General features: G+C 36.8%; 1 pseudogene; it reads left to right on the top strand.

Annotated features, from left to right (window-relative positions):
* LOC119868320 overlaps window positions 1–22,237 on the top strand; it is a 29,262-nt pseudogene extending 7,025 nt beyond the window's left edge.
* Window positions 22,238–27,495: the final 5,258 nt, after the last annotated feature.

Here is a 27,495-nt window from a genome sequence, read left to right as displayed (position 1 = left end):
CATTTCACTCACTTCCCCAACCACATCCCCTCTGGTAAGCCTCAGTTTGTTCTCTGTAATTAAGAGTCAGTTTCTTGATTTGCCTTTCTCTTTTTTTCTTTGCTCAGTTGTTCTGTTTCTTAAATGCCAAATATGAATGAAACCATATGGCATTTGTCTCTGACAGATATATTTCACTTAGTATTATACTGTCTAGCTCCATCCATACCCTTACAAATGGCAAGATTTTATTCTTTTTATGGCTGAGTAATAGTCCATCATATTTATATACCATTTTTCTTTATCCCTTCATCTATTGATGGATACTTGGGTTGCTTCAATAATTTGGCTATTGTAAATAATGCTTCAATAAACATCGATGTGCATATATCCTTTTGAATAGTGTTTTTGTATTGGAGGAGGAGGAATACCCAGTAGTGTTATTACTGTATCTTGGTGTAGTTCTATTTTTAACATTTTGAGGAAACTCCATACCATTTACTACAGTAGCTGCACCAGTTTGCATTCCCAAAAAGAATGCAAAAGGGTTTCTTTTTCTTTTCATCCTTGCCAACATCTGTTGTTTCTTGTGTTTTTGTTTGTAGCCATTCTGACAAGTGTGAGGTGAATCTCATTGTATTTTGATTTGCATCTCCGTAATGTTGAGTATCTTTTCATGTGTGTTAGCCATCTGGATGTCTTCCTTAAAGAAATATTTCTTTGTGTCTTCTGGCCATTTTTAAATTGGATTATTTGCTTTTTGGATGTGGAGTTGTAAATATTCTCTATGTATTTTAGATACTAGCCCTTTATCAAATATGTCATTTGCAAATACCTTCTCCCATTCTGTACATTGTCTTTCAGTTTTGTTGATTGTTTCCTTCACTATGCAGAAGGTTTTTATTTGATGTAGTCCAAACAGTTTATTTTTGCTTTTATTTCTCTTGCCTCAAGAGACATAGTTAGAAAAAATGATGCTACAGCTGATATCAAAGACATTACTGCCTATGCTCTTTTCTAAGATGTATATAGTCTCTGTAGGGGGAAAGCCCAGTGAGTCAACTTTTCCCCATTGACTATGAGGTTGTGGGTTTTTCATATATGGCCTTTATTATGTTGAGGTATGTTCCCTTTAGACCTACTTTGTTAAGAGTTCTTATAATGAATGGATGTTATACTTTGTCAGATGCTTTTTCTGCATCTATTGAAATGATCATATGGTTTGACCCTTTCACTTATTGATGTGATGTATCATGCTGATTGATTTGCAAATATTTAACCACTCTTGCATCCCATGAATAAATCCCACTCGATCATGGTGAATGACTTTTTTCATGTATTGTTAGATTTGGTTTGCTAATATTATATTGAGATTATTTTGCATCCATGCTCATCAGAGATATTGTCCTGTAGTTCTCTCTCTCTGTGTTTGTGTGTGTGTGTGTGTGTGTGTGTGTGTGTGTGTGGTATCCTTATCTGGTTGTGGTATCAGGGTGATACTGGCCTCATAGAATGAATTTGGGGGTTTTCTTCCTCTTCTATTTTTTTGGAATAGTTTGAGAAGATTAGGTATTAATTCTTCTTCAAATGCTTGGTAGAACTCACCTGTGAAGTTGTCTGGTCCTGTACTTTGTTTGTTGGGGTTTTTTTTATTATTAAATTGCTAGTAGGCTACCGTGTCTGAGCTGGGTCACATGTGTATAAGTGAGCACTAACACTGGGCAGATCTAGTGGAGTGTAGACTATTATACTTCTGGAACACAGGAAAAATGAGGTCAGGAAGCCAAGATTTAGGCTGGCAGTGGGAGGCACACAGGAGACATTCAAACACTACATGATGAATGGAAGGATGAATGAATAAATGAGAGACTTTGGAGATAGTAGAAAATGAGACTATGTGTTTATCTCTTCAGGAAGTTTCCATCCATATTTATCTTTTGACATGGATTGGGATTATGTTATATATCTGCTTTCTAATCTAATTTTTCAAGTATTGTTGATTTTTATTACTAGAAACTATTTTTTTCAATAAAATTTACAAAAATAACCATTGTCATTAATGTGGGCTGCAGCTTGAATATCACAGAGCAGGAATCTGGGGAATGAGAAAGCTGTTCGTGCTCCATCAACCAGACAGAGCTTTCTGGAAGTATACTAGAGCAAGATATTGCTAATGAACTTAGGAACTGCCTATGACTTGAGAGAGGATAAATAGGCAACCCCAACCCATCTTAGGAGATGTGTGTGTGTGGAACATTCTCCAGAATAGATCACATATTACCATAAAACAAGCTTCAGCAAATTAAAAAAAAAGATAGAAGTCATACCATGCATCTTTCCTGAGTACAATGCTATGAAACTAGAAGTCAATCATAAGAAAAAATCTGGAAAGACCACAAATACATGGAGGTTAAATAACATACTACTAAACAATGAATGTGTCAACCAAGAAATTAAAGAAGAAATAAAAAACTACAAGGACACAAGTGAAAATGAAAACACAATGGTTCAAAACCTTTGGGATGAAGCAAAAGTGGTTTTAAGAGGGAAGTATAGAGCAGTACAAGCCTACCTCAAGAAGCAAGAAAAAATATCAAGTAAAGAAACTAACCGCACACCTAAAGGAGCTGGAAGAAGAACAAACAAAAGCCAAAACCAGAAGAAGGAAGGAAATAATAAAGATTAAGGCAGAAATAAATGATATAGAAACTTAAAAAAAAAACAATTGTGAGAGAATATTATGAAAAGCTATATGCCAGCAAATTATACCCTTTAAAAGGGATGGATAAACTATTAGAAATGTATAACCTTCCAAAACTGAAGCAGGAAGAAATAAAAAATTTGAACAGGCCAATTTCCAGCAAGGAGATTAAATCAGTAATCAAAAAAAAAAAAAAAACAATAGAACAAAGAAACCAGGATCTGGCTCTTTGAAAAGATCAACTAAATTGATAACATCTAGCAAGATTCATCAAAACAAACAAAAAAAAAAAAAAGAAAGAAAGAAAGGACTCAAACAAAATCGCAATTGCAAAAGAAGTAAAAAAAATATATGCCCAGTGTTAGTGTTCACCTATACACATGTGACCCAGCTCAGACACTGTAGCCTACTAGCATAAACCAGAGTCCAGAAATCCTGGAAGACATTCCTAAAGAGAAGGGGGCAGTAGTAGAATAGAATCATCCTGATGTTTTGAGCATTTCAGCTACCTTCTCACTTATACATTCACTTTTTTTTGAGTATAGCTGACACACAATGTTACATTAGTTTCATGTGTACAACATAATATTCAGCAACTCTATTGTTCTGTTTGTTGTGTTGAGCAACTCTCAACAACAATTGTGGCTACTATCTGTGATTTATGTCCTTCTAACTAGAGCTCACTGCCAAGATGGTGTAGAAAGAGACAGATCTTGGGAAGTCTCATTCATGGTTTCTCTCCTGGGCATGAGCTGCAGAGTTCAGGCACTTTCTACAATTGTACTGTTAAGTTTCACGCACCTTTCCGGACATGCCCAACTCCTGGGAGTGGATTTCCACACAGGATTTCCCTGGGGATAAAGCAGGTCATAGAGTATTTCCTGACTTTTATATTTGGCTAGGGTCTCAGATTAGCCCTGCCCTCTCTTTACTAAGCTAAAGTCTTGCTATCCCTCAGGTCCTAGATTAAACATCACTTCCTGTGGGAAGCCTCCCCAACACACCCAAGCCCAGTCGGGTAATTGTGCTATCTACTCTGCTCCCACAGTAAATTGACATCCCCTATCATAGTAGTTACAATCTTCATAATTACTGCTGGATTCACTATTCACCCTTTAGGTTACAAGCTGAAGGAGAGTGAGGGTGATATCTGTGGGGTTTTGTTTACTGCTGTAATGTGTTCCACCTCTAAGTCTTCATGTCTGTATTTTTATTTATGTTCAAAAGTGATATGGATTCTTAGTGCTGATTTTTGCTATACCAAAGAATATCCTCACCCCTTTATAATTTCACTATAATTTAATTTGATTTAGGGCATACCAAATGAGTTTCCACATGCTATTACAATTATAAAAGTGGGATGCCTAGGTGGCTCAGAGGTTGAGCGTCTGCCTTTGGCTCAGGTTGTGATCCTGGGAGTCCTGGGATCAAGTCCCACATCGGGCTTCCTGCATGGAGCCTGCTTCTTCCTCTGCCTGTGTCTCTGCCATTCTCTCTCTCTCTCTCTCTCTCTCTCTGTGTGTGTGTGTGTGTGTCTCATGAATAAATAAATAAAATCTTTTTTAAAAAATTAAAAATAAAATAAAATTACAGGAACTTGTGTACTTATATTAATGTGAAACTCACAATTTTTGACTGATAGATCTTCATTCTGTAATTTATGTTTATCTCATAACACTTCCCCATAAAGGAAAAATTAATACAAAAGATCAAAAGAATATAAATCTTTCATAATCTTACCACACATCTAATGCATTTTTCTTATAGTAAATAATGGTGAGATGAATGACACTGTCAGTTTCTATTGCTAAAGAAGACATTTCACAACTGGGTTTAGAACAGATCTAGCTCATTTATGAGTTTGTCCTCCTTGTGCCCCTGAAACCCATATGGGTACTTTTTACGTTTTTATGAATAGAACTTGATGACTAATTTCATGTGTATATTCATGAGTGCTCATGTGTATTTGTATGTTTCTAGAACAATTATCTATATTTCCATATACCCCTTCATTGGTAGATATCCTTTTTTCTTTTTATCTTTCCATAAATTTACATATGTAGTAAACACCAAAATTAGGTATTTAGGTTGATGAATTTTATTGTTTCCATGCTCCTGTGCACATTCTTAACTATTTCCTTAGGGTACATTTCAAGACATGGAATTGCTGCCTCAAATGGTATACACATGCTTAATTTAATTCCCTACCTGCTACCCAGAAAAGTTGTACCAATTTAAAGTCCATAAACTGGAATTAAATGAAAAAAAGCCTCAGGGAAGTGAGAAGCATGGCTGTACTGATGTCTTGTTAGAAAGTGCAGGCCTTAGATTCCACTAAGCAGCAGCTTTAAGGTCACAATAATAGTAAATATACCTCAGAGTGGTCAGTAGTGAATGGCAATATTAAACATTAGCACATTGTAAAACAGCATGGGGCACAGGATTTGAAGTCAGTCACCTTGGATTACAGTGACGATTTGATGAAGAATATATAAAACTGTTTTTAAAATCCTTGTATTATAGTTAAGAGACAAATTGTACCAGCAGCCCAGCACCACATTTAGCCAGAGTTAATCCAAGTTCTCATTGAACCAATTTGTGGGTCAAATGCTCTCCTACTTTACCTCCTCAGCACAAGGAGACTGTTCTGTCCATTGATCACAAGGATCTTCTGAAAGAAAGATATGTCTCTATTTTATTATCTGAACACTCATTGCCAAAAATTCCTTGATAAAGAGAAAGTGCTTGGAATTTTCAAGACAGTGCAGATGCCTGCTCTGGATGCTTAGCACCTCTTTTGAAACCTAAAAATTGGTACTTTCATTTTTGGTGTCTAAGAGACAGAAGGTTTCAAACAAATGACTGGAGCAGAGATTGTTGATTTTGGTGCTGGATTGAACTGGATTGGTCCCCACGCGAAACTTCTAAATAGTAAAAGGTTTATATAAGGACCAGATGACTGAGGCAGAAAGCAGTTAAGCAATTCCAGACATTCTGCTTCAGACTCTGGAAACAGAGCCATTACTTTTCCTACTTGAACGTAAGCTCTTCTTTCTTTTTCAGCAAATAGTTTGGCACAGAAAAGTCCCTCTGAAAACAGTACTACTCACCCAGATTCTATACAAAGAGGCATGAAAAGTTAGGTTTGTTTCATTATATTATATGAGAATTTTCAAGAAGTAGACACAGACATTACATAATACTGTTTGGTTATGAGAGCTAGACTTTCACATTTTACTTCAGACACTCCTAGAATAATTGAAATTTTTAAAATTACCATCAACATTTTTTTCATGCTTTACCATATATTATTTTTTGTGATTTGGAATTTAAAATAAAGCTTTTAAGTGGCCAAGATACAAAATAAGAAGGAAAATAAGGGAAAAAAGGGATTGCCATGATAAACTCAGTTTTACACTAGTTCCCTCTGACCATTTTTCAAGTCAAATTTCAGTACCCAACAAAATACTATTTTCTAATGAAGGCAAGGAAAACAAAAGCAAAGATGAACTATTGGAACTTCATCAAGAGAAAAAGCTGCTGCATAGCAAAAAAAAAAAAAAAAAACAGTCAACAAAACTAAGAGACAACCTACAGAATGGGAGAAGATATTTGCAAATAACATATCAGATAAAGAGCTAGTATCCGAGAACTATAAAGAACTTATCAAACTCAACACCCAAAAAACAAACAATACAATCATGAAATGGGCAGAAAACATGAACAGACATTTCTCCAAATACCTACACATGGCCAGCAGGCTTATGAAAAAATGCTCCACTTCACTTGCCATCAGGGAAACACAAATCAAAACCACAATGATATACTGCTTTACACCATTGAGAATGGCTTAAGTATTTTTTAAAGATTTTATTTATTTATTCATGAGAGACACAGAGAGAGAGGCAGAGACACAGGCAGAGGAAGAAGCAAGCTCCCCACAGGGAGCCTGATGCGAGACTCAATCCCACAACCCGGTGATCATGCCCTGAACCAAAGGCAGATGCTCAACCATTGAGCCACCCAGGCATCCCAAGAATAGCTAAAATTAACAAGACAGGAAACAACAAGTGTTGGCAAGGATGTGGAGAAAGGGGAACCCTCTCGCATTGTTGGTAGGAATGCAAAGTGGTACAGCCACTCTGGGAAAGCAGTGTGGAGGTTCCTCAAAAAGTTAAAAATAAAGCTACCCTACAACCCAGAAATTGCACTACTGGATATTTACCCCAAAGATACAGATGTAGTGAAATGAAAGGAACACCTGGACCTCAATTTTCATAGGAGCAATGTCCACAATTGCCAAGCTGTGGAAAGAGCCATGATGTACTTCGACAGATGAATGGATAAAGAAGATATGATTTATATATAAATAAAACGGATATATATATATAAATATATATAAATGGATAAAGAAGATGTGAGATATATATATATATATATATATATATATATATATATATATATATCTCATGGAATATTACTCAGACATCAGAAAAGATGAATACCTACCATTTACATTGACATGGATGGAACTGGAAGGTATTATGCTGAGTTAAATAGGTCAATCAGAGAAAAACAATTATCATATGGTTTCACTCATATGTGAAATATAATAGTGAAAGGGACCATAAGGGAAGGGGGGAAACTGAGTGGTGAAAACTTAGAAAGGAAGACAAACCATGAGAGAATCCTGACTCTGGAAAATAAATAAAGGATTATAGAAGGGAGGGGTTGGTGGGGGGATAGGGTAACTAGGTGATGAGCATTAAGGAGGGCCCATGATCAGATGAACACTGGGTGTTATACTATATGTTGGCAAATTGACAATAAATAAATAAATAAATAAATAAATAAATAAATAAATAAACAAACCATTTTCTACTCTCTCATGTTCTATATTTTTCTGTAGTTATACTTTCTATTAAGCTATCTCCATTTACAGCATTCTGAATAAGTGAATTATGAACTGGTCATTCTTATTACATAAAGATCTTACAGTAAAGATTTCTTTGGGGCAGCCAGGTGGCTCAGCGGTTTAGCGCCGCCTTCAGCCAAGGGTGTGATTCTGGAGACCCGGGATCGAGTCTCACTTCGGGCTCCCTTCAGGAGCCTGCTTCTCCCTCTGCCTGTGTCTCTGCCTCTCTCTCTCATTCTCTCTGTCTCTCATGAATAAATATATAAAATCTTTTTTAAAAAGATTTCTTTGAAAGAGAGGCAAACTCCTAATATTTAAACTGCTATTCAAAGTTATTGTCCAATATTCTAATATTAAAAGGGCAAAGGCATGAAAACATAAAGGTATATAGACTATCCATTGAAATAATACATCAGAGGATGTAAAAAGGATAAGACACCTTGATCAATCCGGTTTCCTTATTTTTGGTTGAGAAAACAAGCTAGAAGGGGTTCAGTGACTTGATGATAGAGCTGATTTATGGATGGCAAAGAGGTAGGTATCAGAAACAGAAATCAGCAATGATTCTAAAAGACAGACATGTATTTCCCACTTTACCTGTGATAGACCTCCAACTTGCCTTCAATTTCCCACCACCACAAATATATCCTTATACATATTCCCTTATTTAGCTATATAAAAAATGATTCAGAGATATACATCCAGGAGCGGAATTACTGAGTCATTGAGCATGTGTATCCTTGCTATGATGAAGCACTTCTATATTGAGCTCCAGAATGAATGCACTAATATATACTTCTCCCAGCAGTGTGACAAGTCCCCATAGCTCCCAGTAACACTTGACATTATCCAGCACTCTAATTTTTGCTTGTCTATGAGATGTGAGATATTTCATTTTTGCTTCATTAGAAACCACTAATGAATTTGAGTGCCAAACACATAAAATACATACTGTATACTTTGATTACACTTCTGCGTTTTTAAAAATTCCTTACCATTAAGCTGTATATTAGTTTTTGTATGAGTACTATGGTGGTGTTTTAACTTCATATTTTATGGTGTGAGAAGAGGATCAAATGTTACATTTTTTAATGAGAAAACATTTTTTAATGAAAAATTTACCAACAAACCCAACAGCACTTTGTGAATAGTACATGTTACCTACTGGTTAGAAATATCAAGTTTAGAGATACCTGGCTGGATCAGTTGGTCAAGTGTCTGCCTTCGGCTCAGGTCATGATCCTAGGGCCTTGTGATCAAGCCCCACATAAGGCTCCCTGCTCAGTGGAGAGCCTGCTTCTCCTTCTCCTCCCCAATTGTGCTCCCTCTCATTATCTTTGTCTCTGCCTCTCTGTCTCTGTCTCTCTCTCTCAAATAAATAAATAAAATCTTTAAAAAAAGAAATACCAAGTTTATCACATTTAAGACCTTTTTGGGACTGAGCTTTTATTCTGTTCTACTAAATGGTATCTCAGATTTTTCCATCAGTCTTATCCTGTTTTAATATTGTTGCTTCATAGAATATTTTAATAGCTCAAAAGTAACATTTCCTCCATTATTACTCTCTGGAAAGTCAAGAATAACAACAACAACTACAACAATAAATGTAGCTAATACTTATTGAGCATTTGCAATGTATCTAACATTTAACTTACATTAACATGCTTAATTCTCAACTACACATAGTGGTGTAGATACTGTTCTTATCCCCCATTTGAAAGGTAAGAAACTTGAGGTACAGAAGATTCAATTGGTTTGATGTGGAACCCAGTGTCAAACCCAGGTCTTTTTTTTTTTTTTTTTTCAGGGATTGTTTTTATTTTTTTTTATTTTTATTTTTTATTGGTGTTCAATTTACTAACATACAGAATAACACCCAGTGCCCGTCACCCATTCACTCCCACCCCCCGCCCTCCTCCCCTTCTACCACCCCTAGTTCGTTTCCCAGAGTTAGCAGTCTTTACGTTCTGTCTCCCTTTCTGATATTTCCCACACATTTCTTCTCCCTTCCCTTATATTCCCTTTCACTATTATTTATATTCCCCAAATGAATGAGAACATATAATGTTTGTCCTTCTCCGACTGACTTACTTCACTCAGCATAATACCCTCCAGTTCCATCCACGTTGAAGCAAATGGTGGGTATTTGTCATTTCTAATAGCTGAGTAATATTCCATTGTATCACAGCAAGCCTATACTCCTACCCACTGTTACATTAAAATGAATTGTTTGAAATTATCAATATTGGAGCATTTCTGACCAAAATAATATCAATATCTTATTGCCAATCTAATATGTAGCATTTTGTATTTTAGAAATGAGGCCATCCCAGAGGAAGAAACATGCCCATGATATAAAACTTGGTAATGGATCTGCTGTTTGGACCCCTGATCTATCTCCAGTCTTCTAAGCAGTGGAGTCATGACTGCCATTTATTTCTTGGACTCAGTAGGAAATTATTTTTCTAGTGATCCACTAGAAGGTAATATAAGAGAAAGGATAGCACATGAAATTAAAGGAAACAGCATAATGGTTATTTTTCCCTTCGCCCATATTTATCAGGTAATCCATTCTACATCTCAGAAATAATGCTGAAACTCACAGATTATTAAAAATGTATTTACATTTTCATGTGTTGCTGTCAACGTCTTCAAATATTCTCTATAATAAATTTGTTATTTAATTTATATTAAAATCATATATTTAATGGGAAAGACAAAGCAGGGAGTCAGGAGTAATATTTGTTCACAGTTTATTATGTTCTAGACAATACTAAAAGTGTTACAATTTTTACCTTGCATTAGCTGAGTGTACAATGTATTATATCTACTAAAAATATCATTTTCACAACATAAACAAAAGAAACAAGTTTTCCTATTTTAAAAGGTTTTATTTATTTTAGAGAGAAGGAGAGAGAGAGAGAGCATGAGTGGCGGGAGGGGCAGAGGGAGAGGGAGAGAGCAGACCTCACGCTGAGCAGGATCCCAACACAGAGCTTGATCCTATAATCCTGAGATCATGACCTAAACTGAGACCAAAAGTCAGACGCTCAACCAACTGAACCACTCAGGCGCTCCCATTTCCTTTTATTTATAAAAAGCATTTAATTATATAGCTTGTACAAAATTATCTCAACTCTGTTTTCAATCACATAATTAAAAAATATTCTTTAAGCTTTATTTTCTAACCAATGACTAACAAATATAAACTTCTTTCTTTCTTTCTCTTTTATTTCCTCAACAAATACTTACTGTACACATAGTAAATGTAAGGCACTGACAAACCAAATCATTTCTCTCACAGGCCTTTTCTTCAGAGTTCCAAGCCCTATTATCCAACTACAGCATAATACGTGTTTACATGTATGATCGAGGCATGAATACTTTATCAAGCTAATTCTAATTATACAATCCTCAAACTCTGAAAGCTTACCATCTAAATACAAATCAACGTGGTATTAGCATGGGGAGAGCATAGGGTTTGGAAATAAGCAAACATGAGTTAAAATTCCTGTTCTGCCACTCATTTAAGGCATGTAAACTTGGAAAGTTTACTTAGTATCTCTAAGATCTAACTTCCTGATCTGTACAAAGGAATTGTTGTCCAGGTTTCAAAGGAAAGCATATGGAATGTAATGCATCCAACCATTCTGTCTGAAAATTTAACACATTAATTTTTCCCACTCCATCTCTTCTCTTTTTTAGCAGAAATAACTCTGCCATGAACTCAATAACACGACATATCATAGGGAACTTTTAGAAATGTGACAACAAAAAGAAAATTAAACAATGTTTATGTCATGAATACGATATAATATAATTTCCATATAATGGAACAAGTTGGCTGATAAAGTTCAATCACTGTGCTTTTCCTAACTCATTTGGACCTTTTAGATTGACATGATGAATACATATGGCTTGGGAGGTTCTAGTATTCCTTGAGTCTCAAAATGCTCATATATTGTAGAAATATCACGCATAATGATGAATCTGCAGGAAGGAGACAAGAGTCAAGAATGCTGTCTGGGCCTCAGTTCCTAAGTGATATCCAATGAAAGGACAAAGCACTTCCAAGCATTCGGAAATAGGGAAATCAATGAGATCCCCATTTTTGGCAAGCACTCTGAGTTCTCAGAAGAGAGGGAAGAAACTATTTTATGTGCAAGGGATTAATTTGACAAGAATTCTATATAAGTAAATTAAGCCTTTAGAGAGTAGTCACCTGATATATGTCTTCTATTAGTTATTTTTCTTCTTTAATTATCTTTTAGGGATGCCTAGGTGGCTCAGCAGTTGAGTGTCTGCCTTCAGCTCAGGGCATGATCCCGGAGTCCCAAGATCAAGTCCCACATTGGGCTCTTTGCAGAAAGCCTGCCTCTCCCTCGGTCTGTGTCTCTGCCTCTCTGTGTGTGTCTCTCATGAATAAATAAATAAAATCTTTTTTAAAAAATAATAATTATCTTTTAAAGGTCTTATTTATTTAAGTGATCTCTACACCCTAAGTGGGGCTCAAACTCAAAACTCCAAGATCAAGAGTCACATGATCTACAGACAGGGCCAGCCAGGTGCCCCTAATTTTATCTTTTAAATGCCCAAGATACCTGATAGAATTCAGAGGCCACCAAAAACACCATGAAGACTGCCCATTAGGGAAGATAACTTCTTTATATGGCCAATTCATTTAATTATGCCAGCAAGCCTCTGATACAGATAATATTTTGAAAGAGGAATTGTTCTGAGACAGCAGTGTTCTGTAAATACACACACACAAACATATATGTGCTGTTTGTATCTCTGCTCCTGCCTACAATTTTCTGCATGCATTTCTGCAGGTTCATTGCTGCCCTCTTGTTGGGAATTCTCTTTTATCTCTAAATGTGGGCCTTCATCAAATAATTTAACTCACTTTTATGTGAATATAATAAAATCATATCTGAACTGGGTTCCCTGACATTTCTGGATATGCTGACATCAACATCTTTGCTAACAGGGAAATGAATATACTGAATGTTAATGAATGTTATTTTGACTGTCTGGAACAACTGTATATCCCATTCTAGAGATGTAATCATGACAATAAGGTACCCAATATCCAATAGTCAGAATCTTTTCTCTCTAATAAAATATAGTATGTTATTTTCTTATTCTAAGATTTCTTTCCTTCTCTTCTCCATTACTTCTGCTGTGTAACAAATTGAATTGTAGCAGTAGTGTATACAGTCTTTTTCATTGGATTTGATAGTAAGGATCTATTGGTGATTATAGAATACTGTAGCACTCCCTGGATGTTGATCAAATTCTTCCTTCCAAAATGAAAGAAGTCAGTCCAGGATATGAAATAATCAGAGGGAAAGAGGCCATTTCATTCCTTTCTTTATGTTTCAAAACCATGGGACCATTCTTACCACTCTTAAAAAAAATAGAGTATCCTATGCAGACATTTGGCTCTAAAACTCATTAACTATGTAGTAGCATCTGTAAGCAACTCCATGTCTTTTAGAATTTTGAAATATAATGTGTGTCTTTTTTCTGAAAGGTCCCCATATAAAAGATATCCTTTCATGAGGTAGGCCAGGGTGTCACAGTTCATCAGCTCTTGAGAGCTTTCACAAATATATACATAGTCTTTTCCATATTCTACCAAACCAAATGTAGGCAGTGTTTGGTTACCTACTGCTCCATAACAAATCACCCCAAACATAAAGGCTCAAAACATCAACAGTTTATTATTATTGTTTGTCATGATTCTATGGTTTGGCTAGGTGTTTTTTGTTTCAAATGGTCTCAGCTGGAGTGCTGGGATGGTCAAAAGTGTAAAAATAGCCTCAGTTGTACATACTAAAGGTTGATGCATGCTACTGACTGGGAGCTCAGTTGGAGCTGGCAGCAAGGAGACTCAATTCTCCATGTGGGCCTTTCCATATCACTGCCTGTGCTGCTCACAGCATGTCAACTGAGCTCCAAAAGAGGAGAATTCCAAGAGGTCAAGGTGAAAACTGAAGACTTCCTAGCACACAGCCTTAGAAACTCTGCAACATTACTTCTGCTGCATTTTATTGGCCAAAAATAAATACAAGGACTCTGGATAGATTCAATGAAAGGGAAAATAGACATCTTTTTGATGGGTTAGAGGCAAGGTCACATTCCTGAGGAGCATGTGGAATGACAGACATTCTTGCCACCATCTTAGGAAACATGGCACAGACACCAGTTTGAAGAACCATCTCTCCCACACCTCTACAATGTCCCTTGCTCCATAATCTACTTCAAGCTGCTGCCAAAGATCCCTCTTCTTCTCACCCTCAGCCAGAGAAAGTCGTACTTTCTTCTTTCCTAGACATCTGTATTCTGTTGAGTCCTCAGGCCTCAGCCATCCCTGCCTGTGAATCAAGTACTGCTTAACACAATGATAGAATGTTCAAATTCAATTGTCCTTCACTCAAGTTTTTACTCCTAATTTAAGTGAGGGGGATGTTGTTTGATCACTATTCTATTTAGTTTATATCACAGTCATCTCTGTAATTGAAGGAAGCCATATGAGGTTAGATAGTAACATTCCAGAAGCCTTAACACATGCCAGACACTTTCTTTAGATTGACTCCTTTTCTCTTTGAAAAAATTTCTTTAAGAAAGGCAGTGATAGGGAATCCCCGGGTGGTTCAGTGGTTTAGCCCCTGCCTTTGGCCCAGGGCGTGATCCGGGAGTCCCAGGATCGAGTCCCATGTCGGGCTCCCTGCGTGGAGCTTGCTTCTTCCTCTGTCTGTGTCTCTGCCTCTCTCTCTCTCTCTCTTTCATGAATAAATAAATAAAATCTTTAAAAAAAAGAAAGGCAGTGATAATTTACACTTTTTAAGATTTTATTTATTTATTCATGAGAGAGGCAGAGACTTAGGCAGAGGGAGAAGCAGGCTCCCTCTGGGGAGCCGGATGTAGGACTTGATCCCAGGACCCCAGGATCACGACCTGAGCCAAAGGCAGACACTCGATCACGGAGCCACCCAGGTGCCCCGATAATTTACATTTTTAAGATGATTAACCTTAGGCTTATAGAAGGTAAATAACTTTTCTAAGGATGAGCACATAATAAATGGCAATTGGATGACTCTCATTCTCTCTATATGCTTTTCTGTTAGATGTGTTTCCAGGGTTCAGGGAAGTGTTGTTTTAAATGTGTTAGCTATGTTTCCCAAGATTAAAGAAGAGGGGGAAAAGGAGAAGGAAACAGAGGGGAAGCGGAAAAAGGAGGAAAAATATGACATCAAAAAAAAATATGACATCAACAGAGGATGTGTAATTATGCCCTTTAGCTTAAAAAGCTAGAATAGAGGAACATCATACTGGTAACTTTTTGTCTTGTTTTGTTTTTAGTTTTTACTTTTTTTCATTTAAATTCAATTTGCCAACATATAGTATAACACCCAGTGCTCATCCCATCAAGTGCCCTCCTCATTACCCGTCACCCAGTTACCCCATCCCCCCACCAACCTCCCCTTCTGCAACCCTTTATTCATTTCCCAAAGCTAGGAGTCTCTCATGGTTTGTCTCCTCTCTTAATTTTTCCCATTCCATTCCCCTCCTTTCCCTTATAAACTCTTTCACTATTTCTTATATTCCACTGTGGTAACTTTTTAAATATCCTTTAATAATAGTGAAAATTCTGGAGGCTCAGAAAAGCTACTTATCCCAGATCACCAAATATGTAAGTATGAAACAAGAGATACAAAACTAAGGCTGACGCTGAAAACCCTGTTCCTAAGACTAAGTCCTACATTTCCTTTTGTAAACTTTCAATTTTGTAGACTTCTAATCTGCTTAGCTGACTTTCAGTCTTATATAATTAAGAGAGTGGTTTATACAATTAGCATTCAAGCACTGTTTTGGGTCCAAATTTATTTATCTTGAACTTTGTACATAAGCAAAATATTGACACATTCTATATGGCAAAAATCATCGTGAATACATTTAAAATATAGACAGATTCACCTCATGTATGTCTGTATTATTTAAATTTTGTTATTTCTGTTACATGTCTGAAAATGACTAGGATTCTAGGAACGTTTCATTTATTGAATAAACTTCCAGACGGTCTTCATATAGGGTTAGAGCAATGATCCTGCCCTCACCCCTTATTACCTTCTTTTGTCTGAGATCATTAAATTTCATTTCTGGCTCTGATTAAGAACTGAAATTTTGCTATGTTTTATAAAATGCCTCCAATAAGTAAATGTAATTTTTACAAAGGGGGGAAAATATGACAGATATGAGTTTTCAAGACATAGTAAAGCACACAGGTACACAAGAAGTGTTATTTTGTGTACTTTTCTACATTGTAACTGAATCTAATACCTATTTGAGTCCCAAGTCTGTTATAAATAGGAAGCATACTGTCTCCAATTCAGCAAAAATTCAGTTCTTGTTTTTCTTTGTTAATGTATGATAAACCCAAATAATTGATGTCTCCATTTCTCATCATATTACATCTAAATTCTCAGAGCTCATGTAGTGTCTTGATCTTTACTGTCCTTGGTAACATCCCCTAAGATATTTGAATTCCCATGTATACCTATATGCTTAATGTTGCCATGCTGCAACCTTTCATCTTGACCATGAGGCCATAAGTACTCTTGCTCAGCTAAGTTCCATGCCCTGCTGGGAACACAGAAACACTGGACTGTGTGATACATCTCTGAGAGATATGGTAAACTCAGTGATCTACTTTGGGCCTTCTCTGACTCGCATATGAAAGGAAGCCATTTCTATTATACAATACCCACATTATGGTGACACCTAGAATTCCTGTGAGGTTATAGTTTCTCAGGTATCCAAACAGGGCAAGGGAAATATCACAAGTTAAAAGATGTATGTGAGGGGGCAGGAAATATATCAGCTAATACTTCATCTTGCCACATTTACTTTTTCCCTTACAAAGAAAATATATTTCTTTAGTTATCATCCCTCAAAAAGGGTAAGAATAAGGTTGCTATACAATATTTGTCTACAATAGTAATTCCCATACGCAAACCAACAAGTGGATGTTATCTTCCTCAGGTGGATAAGGATGGATACTGGATATATTTTCCCCCTCCACCTCCGTTTAAGGGTGTTTATTTGTTCTTCCATGCCTAACTGCTGCCAAACAAATTATTCTTACTTACCAATACTCATTCATGATTCAGGGAAGTAATGGAAGTCCCCCAACTCTGGGACTTAAATTCCAACCTTAATTGATTTATGTCACACTGAATTGATTTAAAAAAAAAAAAAACCCTGAGATGACTGAGCTTACCTTCAACTGACAAGACTAGGTTTTTTGCAATAGGTAGAGTGGGGCTCAAAATGCATACTAAAATTATTTATATAAAAACAGAGATTTCTTGAGGCACCTGGGTGGCTCAGTCTGTTAAGTGTCTGCCTTCAGCTCAGGTCAGGACCAGGTCCTGGGATGAAGCCCCACATCTGGCTTCCTGCTCAGTGAGGAGTCCACTTCCCCTCCCCCTGCTCATGCTCTCTCTTCCTCACTGTCACTTTCTCTGTTTCTCAAATAAATAAATAAAATCTTTTAAAAAACAAAATAAAATAAAAACAGATTTCTTTACCAGCTGAGTTTTATATCCTGGAAATTTGTACTCATTAAAAATCAATAAAAGTTAATTAAGTCAATCAGAGAAGGACAAACATATGGTCTCATTCATTTGGGAAATATAAAAAATAATGAAAGGGAGTAAAGGGGAAAGGAGAAAAAATGAGTGGGAAATATCAGAAAGGGCGACAGAACATGAAAGACTCCTAACTCTGGGAAATGAACTAGGGGCGGTGGAAGGGGAGGTGGGCGGGGGGTGGGGGTGACTGGGTGACGGGCACTGAGATGGGCACTTGACAGGATGAGCACTGGGTGTTATTCTATATGTTGGCAAATTGAACACCAATAAAAAATAAATTTATAAAAAAATAAAATAAAATAAAATTGGCTTACAATAGTAAAAAAATAAAAGTTATACTGAAAAAAATCAATAAAAGTTATTTCTAAAGAGATGATGAAATAGTTTGTATAGTATGACCTCAAATACTTTGAAAAATGGATATGCATAGAAAAAAGTTAGACAAACACACATTCAGTTTTACTTGCTGGTGACTCTCAAAAATCTATACTTCATACAATAATTCATTAACACAAGAAATTTTTATTGGGTATTATTATGTGTCAGGCATAGGAAGTCCAATTCCATCACTTCAGCCCATGACTTATTTCTCCTAAATTCCAAACTCATACAGAAAACTCCCTAACACACATTCCCATTTGAAGAAAATAAACATTGCTAACCAACTTAATGTCTATGATGCCACATGGACTGTACTAAACAAGTTTAGATCAACTTTGGCCCTGTATCCTAAATGCTCACCATAAAGGAAAAGCTATATTGCAGTGTGGAGAGAGTTTAGGCCTTTAGGTCAGACACAAATGTGTTAAAACACCTCCTCTGCTTTTTACTGACTGTGTAAACTTGGAAAATGTAATTAACTTATCTGAGCTTCACAAGCACATACTTAGTGAAAAGGTGGATAAATTAAAGAGATTCTGGTGTCTACTGTACTACCTTTTTGAGCATAGAGCAAAAGTGGCTAAAATGCCTAACAGCATTTCTGGCCCATACTAGGCACTCAGCAGAAGTTTACTTCCTATCCCATCCCCTCCATTCTATGGCAGAGATGACATTGCCATAAGTGCAATTGAATAATTATGTGTTAAAAAGCATTTGGAATGGCTACTATAGAAAGAAAAACCACAAACATTTACATTAGGTAGGAAACATAGCACATTATTTGTTATATTTGACTGAACCACATGAAATTGCTGATGTTCAGTCATTTTTGACCTACAAAAATGATTTAATATCTTTCAATCTAACAGAATGATTTTTGTGTTGAGTTCGAAGAGAGGAACAATATTCGCTCTTTTTCCTTTAACTTTTCCACCTCTTCTCTTTCTGTATTTAAAGGTAGACATTGGGAAAGTCCATAGTATGGGTGTCTCTACTATCCTTTTAGCCCCAAAAAGAGCACATGGGAGCATAAAGCTACAGTGATAAATCTGCTGTGCAGAATGCTAGAGGGTCAAAAGAGCTGTCTGGATTCCAGGACTGGAAGTATCCTGATGATAGGACCTTCAGTGAGTCACTTCTCTTTTAGCCTGGACTGATTACCAAAATGAAATTGGGAAGCCTACCCAAACATCCTGGAGTGCTGTGGAAATCCATAAGACCCAAGCCAGGCAAACACTCTGGGTTTTTAGCTGGGAAGACCTGTTAAGGCCAAGGAATTATTTTAACAGAAATTAATTTGCAAGAATAACAGAACATTACATATTAGGCACTCAAATGGCAATTATTTATGAAATGTCAACAAACATTTATAGAACACAAATGAGACTCAGATGGAAAAGGACCCTGCTCTCTACAGAACTAAGAAAACTCTTGTGAACTGTACCTGCTAGTGTGCTATAAGCTTTCCATTGCCATCTTCTTTAATACTTAAAGTAAGCCTATGAGACAACATTTATTATTTCAATTCTTCGGAATAGCATTCTTAGATTTCATTAATTGAATCTTACAGCATGTAAGTGGCAGAGCCTAGAATTCACATCTGATCTTTCTATTTCCCCAATCTGTGCTCTTTCCTCTCCAAGGTATTGGCATGGAGTTAATTCAAGTTCCTAGAGTGTCCAACCCTAGCCTCTTAGCCCAATGACAAGCGTGGCATGTCTATTATCAACACCACCAAGAAATTAAAAACATTGAGTACTTGTAGGTGTATGACACAGCAGGTGGAGGGAACAATGTAAGCAAAGACATGGAATTCAAGAGAAGATTTGGCCTGTTTGAGACCTGGAACTTGGCTGCTGGGGCTAGATACTGCAGAAAGGTCTTTGGACTAAGAAGTTCCTCTCAGTCAAAAGCACAGTTATATATCTCAGACAACAGTTAAGCACAACTGCAAAGCTAAATAGGTTGTAAAAATTATTGGAGGCTTAATGTTCTTCACTATCTGTTCCACAATCATAAATTAGTTCAAATTTTAAAAGCAAATTTTAACAGAAATAGAGCTAAGTATGGGTCAGATATCTCATTGGGTCTTCATAAATCTGCCTAGAAGAACAGATGGGCAAAATTTGGAGGAAATAGATTTCTCTTCATTGCTATCCTCTAGCTCAAATTGCAGATTGAATGTTCTCATTAGAATTGTGGAGCATTTCCTCCTTGTTCCTCTTCAAGCACCCCTTGATTAATAATGGGCTGAGTGATGAAAGTCCCACCAGTGGTAGGGCATGGGGAGTGGCTATCCAGAACAAGTTTTGCTGTTTATTTCTTTTTTTTTTATTTTTTTATTTATTTATGATAGTCACACAGAGAGAGAGAGAGAGAGAGAGGCAGAGACATAGGCAGAGGGAGAAGCAGGCTCCATGCACCGGGAGCCCGACGTGGGATTCGATCCCAGGTCTCCAGGATCGCGCCCTGGGCCAAAGGCAGGCGCCAAACCGCTGCGCCACCCAGGGATCCCTTGCTGTTTATTTCTATGTGTGTACATGTGTGTGTATACTTTTACATGGAGCAGTGCTGTATTTTCCTCTTTTTTTGTTGTTGCCATTCTTGCTAAGTTTCTCTTTTGTTCTTGAATTGAGATCTTTGTCAAAGCAGTTAATCAAATAATACAGCAAATTGTATTTGGCCTGACTTCCTTGGGAGTTCTGTATAATATGTCCTTGATGTCAATCTTGCTAACTGAGGAGTGGACCCCCAAAATATTGATAGATATTATGATGATAAGCTAGGACATCTGTCATATGGCACATAACATTCTAGAGATATAAATCCAGGAATAAAAGGGAAAACTTTTTTTTTTTTTTTAAAGGGAAAGCTTTAAGGTCAAGATAATGGAGTTTCCAGGCAGCCAATGTTTGAATTCTGACTCTCTATTTAAGAAGAATTGAGTGTTTATTTTTTTTTTTTGTTTTTCCTTATCCAGAGTATCCCCCATCATTCATTCATTTATGTATCCAGTCTTACATTATTCCCAACGCTGGTACTACCTGGCATTCAGTCCTTTTCACTGGAGGGTCTGCCTACATTTTGTTGATGAAAATAAGCTGCTACAACATCCCTTGTATACTGGTATCATTTTTCCTTAACAAATTTGAGGAAAGAGTCCTATATTTAAAATGGTCACTGGGAGAAAGAAGCCTTTTCATTTCCTCGTTTCTTTTCCAAACTCACTCTTACAAACAAACAACTCCTCTGAACTATCCTGGCAATCAGAGACATCATTTGCAAACATTAAGCTCCAGACCCACCACCTGTCCCTGCTGTGACTCATAACATAAACACAGACCCTCTGTGTAGCCGGTTTCCTAGAACTTTAAAATATATCTCACAGCTGGTGTCTCCCCTTCTGAGAGGCCCCCGTGTATGAGAGGCCCTTTCATGGAGTGAGCCAGAAAGCTCAAGGTCCATCAAAGCCTTGCATAAATTTTCAATCTCAAGAGCCTTCACAAGCTTATGTTTTTCTCTAAATGTATTACTATAATCTGAAGCACTATCTCTCCCAGACCCCCTACAAAATACTAAGGGACATCCTCCCCATCATTCACTTCAAGCTTCTGCCACAAAGATCCTGCCCCTTCTCACCCTCATCAAGAGGAGTTTTGCTTCTCTGTCTCCTAGATATTTGTATTCCGTTAGAGTCATCAGGCCTCAGTCATCCATATTTGTGAATTAGATGCTGCTTGCTGCCATGACAGAATGACCACATCCAATGCTTCTCATCCAGATTTTATGAGCTCCAGATTTTATACTATGTATTTTTGTTTGCTTACTTTTAAAATATTCTTTAGAGCTCCTTTGCTCAGGCCTGTGGCTCTGACAGAGTGGGCAAATGTCCCAGTATTCCTACTGCCAGGAAGCTCCATAGCTACTGATGAGATCAGAAGTGGCATGATAAATAATACTAGAAAGCTCATTTGAACACAATCTTGAAGGCCAACCCTTTTGAAGGCGCTGTCCGGGCAAAGGGAATTGTCTTGGAAAAAGTAAGGGTTGAAGCCAAAGAGCCAAATTCTGCCATCAGGAAGTGTTTCAGGGTCCACATGACCAAGAATGGCAAAAAAAAATCACAGCCTTTGTACCCAGCGATGGTTGTTCGAATTTTATTGAGGAAAAGGATGAGGTTCTGGTTGCTAGATTTGGTAACAAAGGTCTTGCTATTGGTGGCATTCCTCGAGTACATTTAAGGTTATCAAAGCATCAGAGAAGGACAATCAGTATATGGTTTCATTCATACGGGGAATATAAAAAATAATGAAAGGGATTATAGGAGAAAGGAAAGAAAATGAGTGGGAAAAATCAGAGAGGATGACAAAACATGAGAGACTCCTAACTGTCGAAACCAACAAGGAGTAGTAGAAGGGGAGGTGGGTAGGGGGATGCGGTGACTGGGTGACAAGCACTGAGGAGGGCACTTGATGGGATGAGCACTGGGTGTTATACTATATGTTGGCAAATCAAACTCCAATAAAAAAGTACATTAAAAACGTAGACAATGTCTATCACTTGGCCTTATACAAAGGCAAGAAGGAAAGACCAAGATCATAAGTTTTGGTGGTGAAAACATGACAAAAAATTAATTTTCATATGCCAAAAAATAATAAATAAATAAATAAATAAATAAATAAATAAATATTCTTTTGAAATAAATAAGGGTTATATGAATCTCTCAAACCTATTGCCCTAGGAAGACTGTAATTCATTGACAATGAAGATACTAGTCTCCAACTTTGTGTAAACAATTCAAGAAAAATAGAGGATGGACAAAAAGAACAGAAGATCTAATATAGAATTTGGCAGGCTGACCAAGGAGTGGACCTGCTGGAAGAATTATATTAGTTGGTCGATATCTACTTTAACCATCCAGCCCAGGGAGTGGCAAACTTTTTTTAAGTAAAAGGCCAGATAGTAAACATTTTGGTCTTTGGGGGCTATGTAATTTCGTCTCAACTATGCTGTTGTAGTGGGTGTGTTCTAATAAAATGTTATTTATAAAAGCAGTGGGTGGACTGAATTGGTCCACAGGCCATACTTTACAAAAACCTGATCTAGCAGATGGTATAGTCCATAAGTACATGTACCTGCATATGCAAGCAATCAATATTCAAATCCTAAATGTTAGTTGAGAGACAGGGCTCTTATTCCTCAATTCAGTGCCTATTATCTCACTGATTCGTGTTACAAATGGATCTTTAGTATTCATTAGTGAGTTTATGCTGAGGCTTATAGGTACTTGTAAATCACTACAATATCTCTTAGAAGCAGAAATCATTATCTTTTCACAAGTGAAGGAAAAGATTCAAGATGCTAAAAGCTAACAGGGAAAAACAGAAATTTTCATTTCCTAATGCTTGGCACCACTCCTATAAATAACTCTTCAGTGTAGTAACAACCCTCAGAAGTAATATTCCAGATCAGCCACCTGTTTCTGTTGCTACTGCAAAATTCAAACATAAATAACCTTTAGATTTATTTTCTAGTTGACAGACACTTTTGTCTACTTTTAAACTATAAATGTAGCTAACATTAATGTTAGAAAGAACCTCAAATTTTCAATGTCAAAAGAAGAATGAAATAAAATTAAGAGATAATAATGATGTAATTTTTTTCCTTCATTATTCCAAGATTTATCTAATCACACTACTATAATTTTTGCTCTTGAGTTACGGAATCCTACCTTTAACTTTTAAACTGACTGGCCACTAGTTACATATATATTGCATAGTTTTTAATGGTTTGCCTTTCAGAAGTTGATTTTAATTCAAAGTTGGGGGGGGTTGCTTTCACAGGCTCCCAAAGAGATGTTACTCCTCCTTTATTTTATTCTTAAGCAGACCTTATTTTCATCTTGAGTATCCATTGTCAGTCTGATCACATTGCCCATGTTGGGCCAGATGGATACACAGTTCTCTTAGATCACTTTGCTCTAATTTCCTGGAGCTGTGCCTAAGTTCTGGAATGTGAAGTCCTATATAGTATGAGAACATTGTTAGAGAGAATCTTTTGGTCTCTGAATCTCCTGCCAAGTAGGTATCTGCTGATACATCTCTATCCCATCTGTTGCTTGGTCATCTGTTTGTTATCAGTGACCCCATGAGTATTGGGATTAATCTACTTGAATGTACAGCCCTTTGCAACAAAGTTCTGTCTACTGTCTCTGTGCCAGGCCTCCTCTGAACACCTAGTAGGCTTTCTCACTACAGTCCTGCACTTATCCACAAGGATATTGTATAGTCTGGTGCCTCACTATGGTCATCTTCCCTGTAGACACCCTCTCCGTAAAGGTCAGAAATCCAGCACATCTTAGATATGTTTGGATCATTTTGCCTCTCCTTTCCCTCTTGAATATTTCCAAAGTTCTGCCACCCCATGAGTCATGCCATCCATTCCTTACTTTTCTTCCAAAAATATCTTCCTACATTTTCTGTAGGACTATTGATGTCTGCTTTTATTACTGCTCCTATTTTGTCTCCTGGACACAGTTTGGATTTGGATTTCTCTCAGTAAATGCAAGTGCATTTCAGACCTGCCACCATAGGATTACTGCTGGTTTCTTTTGGTAGTAAGACTGAAACACAGATCCTTCAGTAATACATGTAGTGATTATCTCCACCTTTAGTCCCAGAGTCAGATAATAATCTACATTACTAGTAGATTCTGAGAGAGAGAGAGAGAGAGAGAGAGAGAGAGAGAGCTCATGCAAGCAAGACAGGGAGGGGCAGAGGGAGAGGAAAAGAGAGAAAAGAGAATCTGCAGCAGTCTCTACACTCAGCGTGTTGCACAACACGGGGCTCAGTTTCATGACCCTGAAATCATGACCTGAGCCAAAATCTAAGAGATACTTAACTGACTGAGCACCACAGGTGCCCCAGTAGATTATTATTCTTTTTTTAATTTTTAAAATTTATTTATGATAGTCACACACAGAGAGAGAGAGAGAGGCAGAGACACAAGCAGAAGGAGAAGCAGGCTCCATGCACCAGGAGCCCAACGTGGGATTCGATCCAGGGTCTCCAGGATCACGCCCTGGGCCAAAGGCAGGCGCTAAACCGCTGCGCCACCCAGGGATCCCTAGATTATTATTCTTAAAGTCTCAGGTTGTATGCTTATTTCCAAATTATTTGGGGGGTTGGGAAAGCATTCTCTGTAGCTCCCATGTATTTATATTATTATTCTTATTTTTCATCTTCTTTTAAAAAATAACAGATGACATGCATGTAACCAAGTTCCATCAAACTCGTTAAGGAAATGGTTGTGCATTCCTAGTCACTAGGGGGAGAATTTGGCCATATATTACTCTGACTACCTGGTAGGTTTTCTTATTACAGATCTCTGTTCAATACCAAGTCTCTCAAAGCATGCTAATTGTCATCCTTAATGAGAATTTCCCATACAAAGGCCCTTTCTCTCAGAGGAAAGCAGGACATTATGACAAGGCTGATTTAATGCAGCTGTTATGCCAAGGCTGCTTCAAAATGTCAATGTTGAATGTCAAAAGAATGCTTTTGATTACCAAGCTATGTATGCAAGAGCCATCCCCGACCCTCACCCTATCCTTGACCCCTTCTTCCAGAGAACAGACCAGCTTTTCTCTTAATATTTTCCACTTTCAATGTCTGTGGTCAGTAAGTCTCTGTGGGATCTGGGGCTATTCTCCAAACCCTCTTTATTCAGTCAGCTTCTCACTGGAAAGTCTTACATGATATTTTCCCATCATTCACATCTTAATGAGACTGCTGGAATTTCTTCTGCATCTTATTTACATAGTCTAAGGGATTTATACTTTCCCCCTTTTTACATATTATTATCTAAAATTCATAATTTATTCAGATTTTACCTAATTTTACCTAATGCTTTTCTGTTTCAGGATCCAAGAATCCACATTACATTCAATTGATATATTTCTTTCTAGGCTTCTCTAGACTGTGACAGTTTCTCAGACTTTCCCTGTTTCTGATTATTTTAAAGGTTTTGAGGTGTACTAGAGAGATATTTTGTAGGACATCTCTGAACTGGGATTTCATTTTTTCTTACAATTAAATTGGAGTTATGGTTTTTGGGGAAAGGAACCATGAAGGTAAGATGATATTCTCATCACATCATAGCGAGAGTTCATACTACCAACATGATATCACTATATAAACTGTGATCACCTGGCGGAGTCAGAGTTTTTCAAATTTGTTCACTAAAAACTTACTGCATTCTATAATGTACTGTTGGAGGGAAGTCACTGTACACAGGTCCCACTTAAGGAGAGGAGAATTATGCCCATTCCCCACACCTTGAGGAAGAGTAGCTATATGAATTATTTGGTATTAGTTCTGCAAAGGAAACTTGGCTTTCTTATTTATTTATTTATTCATTCATTCATTTGTTCATTCATTCATTCAGTCATTCACTTATTCCTATTAATATGGGCTTATGGATATTTATTTTATACTTTGTTATAATCCAATACTATATTACTTATTTGGCCCCTCAAATTGTTCCAGGTTTGGCTATAGAAAGCTCTTTCAGTTAGCTTCTGTGCCTTTTGGCATATTCTAATAGTTGTGTATAGCATTTTGTTTTGTTTTGTTTTCAGTTCCTCCTACTTTCTGGCACTACAATATGCTCCAGGCTTATCTTGTATATACCTACTACAGTCCTAGAATTAGGCTTTTTTTCAAAGAGCCTTAGTACCTTTTATTTGGAGAATAGTAGAAAACAAGAGCTTCTATAAGTTCATCTGTGTCATCCACATAATGAAAGATTTTAACTTTAACGAAGTCTAATTTTTTCATCTTTTTTCTTTCATAGGTTGTCCTTTTGATGTTATATCTAAAAGATCATCACCAAACCCAAGATTACATGGATTTTCTCCTATGTTTTCTTGTAGTATTATAGTTTTATATTTTACATTTAGGTATATAACACCCTTTAAATTTTGTAAGGTATAATATCTGTGATTAAGTTCATATTTTTATATGGACTTCTAATTTTTCTATCACCATTGGTTGAAGAAACAAAAAATTGTATTCAATTTATTTAAAAATGAAAGAAACTAAACACAAACAGTTCACCCATTTCTCCTACCCTCTAACCCCTGCCTCTGGCAACCACTGATCTGTTTACTGTATGTATGAGCTCTTTTTTTTTGTATGAGCTTTTAAAAAATAGATATAGATAGATAGATAGATGATAGATAGATAGATAGATAGATAGATAGATAGATAGATAGATGATAGATATAGATGATTATATAGATTCCACATATAAAAGAGATCATAGGGTATTTTTCTATGTCTGATTTATTCCACTTAACATAATGCCCTGAGTTCAAATTATGTAATCATGAATGGCAAGAATTCTTTCTTGTTTATTGCTGAATAGTATTCCATTATATATATTACACAATTTTTTAAAGATTTTATTTATTTATTCATGAGAGACAGAGGGAGAGAGACAGAGACATAGGCAGAGGGAGAATCAGGCTCTATACAGGGAGCCTGATGTGGGACTTGATCCTGGAGTCTCGATCCCAGGACTCCATGATCACGCCCTGAGCCAAAGGCAGACGCTTAACCACTGGGCCACCCAGGAGTCCCATATTACACAATTTCTTTACCTGTTCATTCATTGATGAACACTTAGGTTGTTTCCATGTTTTGGCTATTGTAAATAATGCTACAGTGAACATGAAGGTTCATGTATCCTTTCAAGTTAGTGTGTTTGTTTTCTTCAGATAAATACCCAGAAGTGGAATTGCTGGATCACATGGTAGTTCCATTTTGAATTTTTTTCAAGAATCTCCATACTGTTTTCTG

Source organism: Canis lupus, chromosome X, assembly GCF_011100685.1.
Source record: "Canis lupus familiaris isolate Mischka breed German Shepherd chromosome X, alternate assembly UU_Cfam_GSD_1.0, whole genome shotgun sequence".
Taxonomy (NCBI): domain Eukaryota; kingdom Metazoa; phylum Chordata; class Mammalia; order Carnivora; family Canidae; genus Canis; species Canis lupus.
The sequence above is the reverse complement of the archived record's forward strand: the minus strand, read 5'-3'. Positions and strand labels throughout refer to the sequence as shown.